Genomic DNA, 10,531 nt, shown 5'->3' on the forward strand with positions numbered 1-10,531 from the left:
ACTGCTCACTAGAGCTCAATCTAAAGATTCCTAATGAAAAGTGACATTCCAAGAAAGCAAATTTGAGAAAGCCTGTGTGATCAACTGCTACTCTTGTTGTACTTATGCAAATAATTAAGCCAAACTAAAACTAGACTCAATACAGTTTTTTTAAACATGAGGGTAATCGTAGAGGGAAAAATTGTGCTGCAATGGAAACCACAATGTCTAATTGTGGATAGTGAACTCCAGTAGAGTTAACTGTCTTCAAAGTTTTATTTTTAAAGCTGTGTTTGTGACCCTGGCCAGTTTGGCTCAACAGTTAGAGCGTTGGTCTGTGGACCGAAGAGACCGGCTTTCGGTTCTCACTAAGGGCATTTATCTTGGCTACAGTTTGCCCCGACCCCAGGTGGGGTCATATGGGTGGCAACCGGTCGATGTGTCTCTCTCACGTCAATGTTTCTCTCTGTCTCTCTTCCTCCCTGTCTCCCACCCACTCTATCTGAAGATGAATGCAAAGAAAGAAAGAGAGAGAGAGAGAGAGAGAGAGAGAGAGAGAGAGAGAGAGAAAGCTGTGTTTGTGTATGCCTTACAGAACTCAGTACCTGATGTTCTAACTACAATCTGTCAAATTGTCACTGCTTACTTTCATTCCAGCAAAAGCCTTGCATTTAAAAATCTTCACAACTGATTTATGATTTGCTATTTGCATTAATCTCTGTGTTTTGTTTACTTCTATTATCAGAGACTATATGACTATGTTTTTGTTTAACTGATTGCTTGTGTACACAGTAAAGGCCTCACTTTAGTAACCATCTGCATCACCATCTACTAAAATGAGACAATGGTTTGGACTTATGGTTGAGTCAATAAAATTTGAACAATCTATCAGCTTCACTGGAAATTGCTCTTCCTTTTCTCCTCAAACAGGTCAGACAGAAAAGGCCCACAGTTTATATATTTATTTTTTAATTAATTTATTTATTTTTGTTTCTCCTTTTTCCCCCCACTGATTCCCCCCTCCCTCTCCCTCCCTGCCCTGTCCCTAGATTTGTTGTCCCTGACCATTGTTCATACGAACATGCATGTAAGTTCTGCGGTTCATCTCTCCCACACCACCTACCTCTTCTGGGGATTGTCAGTCTGCACCCTATTTCCACATCTCTGGGACTACCCCATTCCTCAGACTATTATGTTGATTATATTCCACAAATAAGTGAGATCATATGATACTTGTCTTTCTCTATTTAGCTTGTTTTGCTTAAGATGATACTTTCCAGATCCCTCCTTGTCGTCTCAAAGTATAAGAGATCTTTCTTTCTTACAGCTGCAAAGTACTCGATTGTGTATATGTACCACAACTTTTTATCCATTTATCTACTGATAACCTTTTGGGCTGTTTCCAGATCTTAGCAATTGTAAATAGTGCTGCTACAAACATGGGGGTACATATATTCTTTCTGATTGGTGTTTCAGGCTTCTTAGGGTATATTCCTAGAAGTGGAATCACTGGGTCAAATGGCAGTTCAATTTTTAATTTTATGAGGTAACATCATATTGTTTTCCTTAGTGGCTGCACCAGTCTGCATTCCACCAGCAGTGTACACTTTTCTCCACACCCTCACCAACACTTGTTGTTTGATGATTTGTTGATGGCAGCCATTCTGACAGGTGTGAGGTGATACCTCATTGCTTTAATTTGCATCTCTCTGATGATTAGTGATGTTGAGCATTTCTTCATATGTCTCTTAGCCATTTGTATGTCCTGTTTGGAGAGGTGTCTATTTAGTTCCTCTGCCCATTTTTTAATTGGGTTCTTTGTCTTCCTTTTGTGGAGTTGTATGAGCACTCTATATATGGGAAATTAACCCTTATCTGATACATCATTGGCAATTATGCTCTCCCATACAGTGGGTTGCCTTTCCATTTTTATAATTGTGTCTTTTGCTGTGCAGAAGCTTTTGAGTTTGATGTAGTCCCATGTGTTCATTTTCTCCTTTATTTCTGTTGCCTTAGGAGATGTATCAGTGAAAATTCTGCTGTATATAATGTCTAAAATTTTGGTGCCTACAGTTTCTTCTAAAATTTTTATGGATTCATGAGTCACATTTAAGTCTTTTATCCATTTTCAGTTAGTTCTTGTGTATGGGGTAAGTTGATGGTCTACTTCTATTTTTTTGCGTGTAGCTGTCCAATTTTCCCAACACCATTTATTAAAGAGGCTGTCTTTACTCCACTGTATGCTCTTGCCACCTCTGTCAAATATTAATTGAGCATATTGCCTTGGGTCCATTTCTGGGCTCTCTGTTCTGTTCCACGAGTCTATATGCCTGTTCTTATGCCAGTACCAGGCTGTTTTGATTAAAATGGCTTTGTAGCATAACCTGAAATCTGGTAATGTGATCCCTCCTACTTTGTTCTTTTTCAAGATTGCTGTGGCTATTTGAGGTCTTTTTTGGTTCCATATGAACTTTTGAAGTATTTGTTCTAGTTCTGTGAAGTATGTCGTTGGTATTTTGATAGGGATTGCATTGAATCTATAGATTGCTATGGGTAGTATGGACATTTTAATGATGTTAATTCTTCCAATCCATGAACAAGGTATGTGCTTGCACTTTTTTCATAGTTTCCTCTATTTCTTTTTTCAATGTCCTGTAGTTTTCTGCAAATAGGTTCTTTATTTCTTTGGTTAAGTTTCTTCCTAGGTATCTTAAATTTTTTGCCGCAATGGTAAATGGGATTTTTTTTTTTTTTTTTTTAGTTTATCTTTCTGTGACTTCATCATTGTTGTATAAGAATACCATCAATTTCTTGCCCTGGCCAGGTCGGCTCAACAGTTGATCATCGACCTGCAGACCAGAGAGTCCTGGGTTCGGTTCCTGCTAGGGGCACGTACCACAAAAAAATAAAAAGAATACCATTGATTTCTTGACATTAATTTTTGTATTCTCCTACTTTGCCAAATTCATTTATTAAGTCTAGTACTTTTTTTATGGAGTTTTTGGGCTTTTCTACGTATAGTATCATGTCATCTGCAAGTAATGACAGTTTCACTCCCTTCTTTCCAATTTGGATCCCTTCTATTTTTTCTTCATGTCTGATTGCTGTGGCTAAGACTTCCAGTACTATGTTAATTAAGAGTGGCAAAAGTGGGTAACTTTGTTCTTGTTCCTGTACTTAACAGAAATGCTTTTAATTTTTGCCCATTGAGTATGATGTTGGCCGTAGATCTTTCATATGTGGCTTTTATTATGTCAAGATATGATCCCTCTATTCCCAGATTGCTGAGCATTTTTATCAGAAATGGATGCTGGATTTTGTCGAATGCTTTTTTAGCATCTGTTGATATGATTATATGATTTTTATCTTTCATTTGGTTTATGTGGTGTATCACATTTATTGAATTGTGAATATTGTACCAGCCTTGCATCCCTGGGATGAATACCACTTGGTCATGGTGAATAATTTTTTTGATGTATTGCTGGATTTGTTTTGCTAGTGTTTTGTTCAGGATTTTGGCCTCTATATTTATCAGGGATATTGGCCTGTAATTTTCTTTCTTTGTAGTGTCTCTTTCTGGTTTTGGAATTAGAATTATGCTGTCCTCATAAAATGAGTTTGGAAGTCTTCCTTCTTCCTGAAATAGTTTGAGGAGAATGGGTATCTTTGATAATGTCTTATGTGCACTTGAGAAGAATGTGAAATCTGCAGTTTTGGGGTGTAATTCTCTGAAGATATCTATTAAATCCATTTGGTCTAGTGCTTCATTTAGAGTCTCTGTTTTCTTGCTAATTTTTTGTCTAGAGGATCTACCCAGGGGTGTGAGCAGGGTGTTGAAGTCCGCTGCTATAATTGTATTGCTATTGATTTCTCCTTTGAAGTCCTCCAAAAGATTTTTAATATATTTTGGTGCTCTTATATTGGGTGCATATATGTTTATCAAGGTTATATCTTCCTGTTGAATAGATCCTTTCAATTTTATGTAGTGTCCTTCTTTGTCTCTAGTTATGGCCTTCATTTTGAAATCTATTTTTATCAGATATGAGTATTGCTACCCCAGCTTTTTTTTCCTTTTTGTTTGCTCGAAAGATTTTTTTCCATCCCTTCACTTTCAACCTATGAGAGTCTTTTGTTGTGAGGTGGGTCTCTTGTAAACAACATATAGATGAGTCATGCTTTCTTATCCAATCAGCTACTCTGTGTCTTTATATCGGAGCGTTCAAACCATTCACATGTAAGGTAATAATTGATATGCACTTATTTATTGCCATTTTTGTTTAGTGTGGTTCTATTTTTCTTCTACTAATTACAGCAGCCCTTTTTGCATATCTTGCAGTGCTGGTTTGCTGTAAATATATTCCCTTAGCCTTTGTTTGTTTGGAAAGCTATTTCACCTTCTATTTTGAATTATAGCCTTGCTAGATAGAGTAGTCTTGTATTCAGATTCTTGTTTTTTATGACCTTGATTACTCCATGCCACTCCCTTCTTGCCTGTAGTGTTTCTGTTGAGAAGTTCACTGAGAGGCTTATGGGGTTTCCTCTGTAGGTAACCTGTTGCTTCTCTTTTGCTGCCTTTAGGATTCTCTCTTTGTCTTTAATTTTTGGCATTTTAATTACTATGTGTCTTGGTGTGAACCTGTTGGGTTCTTTGTAATTGGGGCTCTCTGTGCTTCTTGAACTTGAATGCCTTCTTCCTTCACCAAATTAGGGAAGTTTTCTGTTACTATTTCTTCAAATATATTCTCTAACACTTGCTCATTTTCTTATTTTCAGGGACTCCTATTATGCAAATATTATTAAGTTTCTAGTTGTCTCACAGTTCTCTTAAGCTGTCTTCCTGTTTTTTAAGTGTTTTTTCCTTTTGGTTTTCTGATTGGTTGATTTTTTCTACCCTGCCTTCTAATTTACTGATCCGGTCCTCAGCTTCCTCTACTCTGCTGGTTACTCCTTCCGATGTGTTCTTAATTTCTGCTATGTCATTCTTTATTTCCACTTGGTTGGTTTTCTATGTGTCTGTATCTCTACTCATGGTACTGATTTCCTTACTCACGCTGTTGAGCTTCCTCAAGATCATGGCTCTGAACTCTACCTCTCATAATTTGCTTAGCTGCATTTCATTGATCTCATCTTCGATAGAGTTCTCTTGTTCTTTCATTTGGGATTTGCTTCTTTGTTTCACCATTTTGGCTATCTTAGTGGGTTTTGGAGCCTGCCAAATTTTCCCTGTGGGTGTTGGTGCTCTGCTATTTGTGACTCCCTCTGCTGGATCCGGATGAGCCTGGGTGGGTCCACGTTAAACACCACCATCAAGTCTTTCTTTCCTGGGTATATTTGCAAGCCCAGGAATAGTTCAGTTATCCTCTAGCTTTTTCCTGGAGGCTAGTAGTCTCAGTTACTCAGTGCCTTGGAATATAGCCCTGGTGTTCTGCATAAGAGGATTTCCAGAGGGTGGGAGAGATGCTGGTTGTTAATGAGCCTCAATTTGCATTTCTTTGCCTCACCTGGGAAAGGCTGAATCTCTGGGTAGTGGGAGGGGCTGCTGCTTTTCCCCCCAGCTGGGAAAAAGAGCACACTGGCCACCGTCTTTTGTGGCCACAACTCAGCAAAAACTCTTGAGTGCCTTCCAAATCCCGGGTGTCCCCACAGAGTTCCAGCCCAGTCTGCCCTCCCTCTGCTGTAGCCCCCAGGTGAGTGGCTGTGCCTATTTTAGTACTCTGTCCCAGCTCTCTGCACTGTGGAGTGGGCTTGGTCTTTATTCCCCAAGGGCAGTGCTCACAGCTACGACTGCTGCTGTCCATGGGCTCCCAGGCCAACCCCCTCTCATGCCTCCACAGATCCTACCAGTGTCCCTGGTTATATGGTCCTATCCTGCTGCTTTTCCGTTTCTTTTTTTCCAAGAATTTGTGTTTATTTTAGTTGTAATTTCCATTTGGTCCTGGAAGATTGTCTGTGTATCTTCTATTCACTCCACCTCTATTTTCACATCCTCTATGCCTATCTTGTACACAGCTGGGTCACACAGGTCTTTCTGGTGCCCCTGCACCCTGCAGGTCCCGTGGGTAACTGGATGGCACAATCCCTTTAGGGACCAGGCTCTATGCCTATGTTATGGGCTGCTGGGTCACACAGGCCTCTCTGGTCCTTCAGCTCCTCACAGGTCCAGTGGGTAACTAGATCGCACAGTACCTGTTGGTCGCACAGCCCTCTTTGGTGCTTCAGCACCCCACAGGTCCCATGGATAATTGGATGACACAGTCCCTGCTGGGTTGCACAAGCCTCTCTTGTGCTTCAGCACCCCACAGGTCCAGCGGGTAACTGGATGGCACAGGCCCTAATGGGTTGCATAGGCCTCTCTGGTGCCCCCGCACCCTGCAGTTCCCAAGCCCTGGCAGCTGGATTGCAGCAGTCTCTCTCGGGCTCTAGCTTCCCACTGCTCTTGTGGTGTACTAGACCACACAGGCCTCTGTGGAGCCCCAGGTCCTGCCGCTGAAGGCTGGGGAGTGCTGCTGCCCCATAGGGCTCAACTCCTGCTCAGCTTTTGCTATAGTTTTGGGGGATGGGTCTCAGCTGCTGGTTTGTCCTTCTGTTGCCTGGGGATGAATGTCTGCTCCCCAGACTCTGTTGCTGGTGGTATATCTTGACTCTGATCAGGCTACTACTATGGGGGATGGTGTTGTGCTCTGGGCTGTCTATGGCTTCTGCGATCAGCACCTTGGGAGCTCCACTACTGTGTACCAGACTGTGTTGACACAGAGTGTCCACTGATCTGATGGTGCCAGGTGTGCTGGTGGGCTCAGTTTGCTGGGCTCTAGCCGCTCCCACTGCCTCCTCCCAGGGAAGACCCGGGATCTTCCAAAATGGTGGGACCTGCCGTGGGCACAGGGAGAAGCACCCTTAAGTGCCACTTACTGTGGTAGTGGGCTGCTTCCGTCCATAGCACAGGAACCTTCTGCTCCATGGCTCTGCACTGCTAGGGTTTGGTTGTCCACCTTCACCTCCACTCACACTCTCTCATACGCTCGCTCACTCTTTCACACACTCACCCTCCCTCTGGTCCTGCCAGCTGCCATCTTCAATTATTCTCTTCCTTTATTTAATTTGGGTTAAGTATGGTGAACAAAGGGCACCTGCCTCCAGGAAAGCCATTCCTCCAGCTTAATTGGGGTTACTGTAAGTTAATCTTTCCCCTTTATCACATGGGTGTTTACCTCTCACCAAGCCTTTAATTATTGTAAGTCTCCTCACTTTTGAGTTTTGTCTTTTAACCTTCTTGTCAAGTTTGTCATTTCCAGAATACAACAAGGATGCTAGCTTGTCAAACACATCATCATCCCGAACATTGCACATATTACCTCCCAGGAATAGCAGACTGACCTGGACTTTGCAGAATCTATGTTCCCTGAATAAAGACTCCTTTCCCTTTCTGCTTCCCCCTTCCCCTGTCAGACAAGAAGAACCTCTCGGGCTTGGGTAGGCAGATCTACGCCCCTTGACAGCAGAAAGTAGCTACAGAAGACAAAGACCTTTGCCCATTTCTCTTTTATATGATTATAAAAAGATTCCATTGTTCTCAGGGAGCAATGATGCCTTTGCAATAATCTGGTTATTTTTTAACAGAAAAGAAGTGAAGGAAAGACTAGATAATATAAGTATGCCATTTATACAGCTTTACCAAAAGGCCAGTTTAATGCTCACCAGGTGTATTCCCTTGAAGACTGATGGGAGAAAAGACTGGACAAAGGCAGTTTAGATGTATACCCAGTAAAGTCTGAGTGACATGGAAAGTGCCTGTCTGTCACACCTGGGAGTGAGTCAGAAGACAGAATAGGTGTGGCCACTACAAACACACCAAATAGAATATTTAATGTCCTACAAAAAGGAAGTTCTCTCTCTACCCCCTGCATACATGTGTGCATGCTGTTTTACTGGACTCCCAACTTGCGGGACTCCTGGTCCTGCATTCAGCTTGTGGCTCACAGCCATGTGGACGCCACACAATGGATTAATGGACTAAATCTAGACTGATGCAACATTGGAACCAGTTTCATCATGGAGAGAATTCTCTGGACACTGGCCCTGCTTCTTCTAGCCTTGCTGAATCCACAGCTGCCCCTCTAACAAGACTGAATAAAGGGAACTGGGATGATACAACCCCAGAAATATAACTCCATGCCAATAAAGGCTATTCATTCTCCCTTCGAGTCTTAGAAAATTTATTTTCTGACGATATTGCAAGAGCCCATGAGTTCTGAAGATATCCCATAAGTGCTGGAGGGATCTGGCCTATTCATTCCTCTGGCAACATGTGGAAAATGTTCAATTGCAAGGAATTAGGTGATTGAAATTTTATGAAAAACTATTTTGTCTTAATATTTGGGTCTTTAGTGCTCTAATTAATTCAGAACATTGCTTCTTTGTGATATCTGGAATTACAGAGTTGGGAGTAATTTCTAAACAATACCCTTGAAGCTAAGCAACCATAGAAACCATTCATGGAGTATTTCCATACAATAGTAGATCAAATCTTAAGCTTAAATAATGCTGAATACACATGTAAAAACATGTAACAAAAAAATAAGGGGAAAGAAAGGAAGGAAGAAAAAGGATTTTAATGTATAATATGGGATAAAAAATATTTTACAGGAATAAAAATTCTATTAAACTGGTATATAATGTCACAGGTGACAGAATCTGGAAAGTTTGGGTTTTTTAACTATTTTAAATAATAAAGAGACTTTTAAAAGATGGAGACACTGAAGGAGCAAAAAATGGAGTAAAATAAATTCAAAATAATTTTTATGAACATAATTGTGGAGACCAGAACTTATCAATGTGTTTTGTAAAGAACCATTATAATAACTCTGTGTGGCTACAAATCCTTTAGTCTCTGCTGCAACTACTCACCTCTGCCATTGTATTATGAAAGTTGATAGTATATAAATGAATGAGTGTGGCTGTGTTCCAATAAAACTTTGACTTATAGATACTGAAAGTGTAACTTTATATAATTTTCATTTGTCACAAAATTAGTCTTTTTAAACGTCAAACAATATAGAATCATCAAATGTGGACTCAATCCTTAGCCTGCAGGCCATACAAAAACAGGAAGTGGTAGCCGAATTTGGCCCATGGGCTGTAGGAGCAAGGTCATTAACCATATATGATGTGGGAAAAAGAAGCAGGTGGGATCTTAGCTAGGGCAGTAACTAGCTTTGTCCCCCATAGTGAGAATTACAGCATGATTGGAGAGTTGGTATGTGGAATTGGGCTCCAGCCAGGCCAGTTTCAGCAACCAAGACTCATCTTTGCTGACTAGATGGCATCAGGTCTCTTTATAGTGGCAAAGCTTTCCAGTAGAACAGGTGGTAACATGAAAGATCATCAGTTTGAAATGAGAACTTTTAGAAAATAGAACTGGAGACCTATGGAACCATGGTAGGAGCAGGAAGGAGGAAGCTGACAAAGTTATCAGAGTGCAGCCTAATTGGCTGGGCATCACAGAAAATTCAGTATCTTGGGGGTGGGGGGATGGGATGAGAAACCAAAAAGTAACCAGAGAAGCAACTCTGTCATCAGGCATGCTCAAAGGTGTGCCTCACCAAGTACCCCATTCTAGTGACCTGAACAGAGCTTAAGGCATCCAGACAAACACTGTCCCCACCTTCTGGCCTGTATAGAGCTCCTTATACTCTTTCAGGCATTTTCAGGTCAACTTATAAATGAAATGAGACTGAGCATGTAATTGAGTAGGGCAATGAAAGTCACAGACTGGAGAATACCTAAGATAACAGCAGTGTAAACGGATGCTGAACTTGCCCATTCCATGAGCAAACTCAAATACATGCATATAGAGAGACCAGTTATTCCTGTGAGACTACTAAAGGCTAACTGAATGACTTCTGAACAATAAGGAAGAGAAAAGGACTGAATATATAGATAACTACAGGAGCTGTGGGAACTCTCTGGGCCAGAGGTGCCATGAGTGCCATTGTTTATGTTCCCCTCCATTTCAATAGGGTGAGCAGGAGCTCTCCTCAGGTGCTTTCGCTTACCTGCAAGATCACCATAGTGCATTCCCAACGGCACTGCCAGAACTTTTCTGCCTCCAAAGAAAGAAAGAAAACAAGAATAGCAGGATATTACCACAAGCAACTTCCTGCTGGGAGCCACTCCAGCCTGGCAAGTTAGTGTCCTAAGCACTTTAAGCACCTGCTGCCTCAAACCAGCTTCCCAAAACTAACCAGCACATAAAGCTTTCAAAGAGGTTGCTTCTACACAAGACTTCTTTCTGAACAACAAAAAAAGAGAGAGACTGTATAGAGAAGGTTAGGGAGCCATGGGAGCTCCCCAGGGACTGAAGGAATTCTCTGTGGTCAAGAGATGCTGGTGAGTACCATTGTTCTTATTCCACTCCATCTCTAGGGTGGTAGATGGCTCTGTCCACGTGCTCTGGCCTGCATGTCAAGGTTTCTGTAGCATGTTCCTGGATAAACTGCCTGAGCCCATTTTTGCCCTAGACAATGGGAAAAACAGGATTAACAAGGCATTATTA

Source organism: Molossus molossus, unplaced genomic scaffold, assembly GCF_014108415.1.
Source record: "Molossus molossus isolate mMolMol1 unplaced genomic scaffold, mMolMol1.p scaffold_m16_p_16, whole genome shotgun sequence".
In the NCBI taxonomy this organism is placed as follows: domain Eukaryota; kingdom Metazoa; phylum Chordata; class Mammalia; order Chiroptera; family Molossidae; genus Molossus; species Molossus molossus.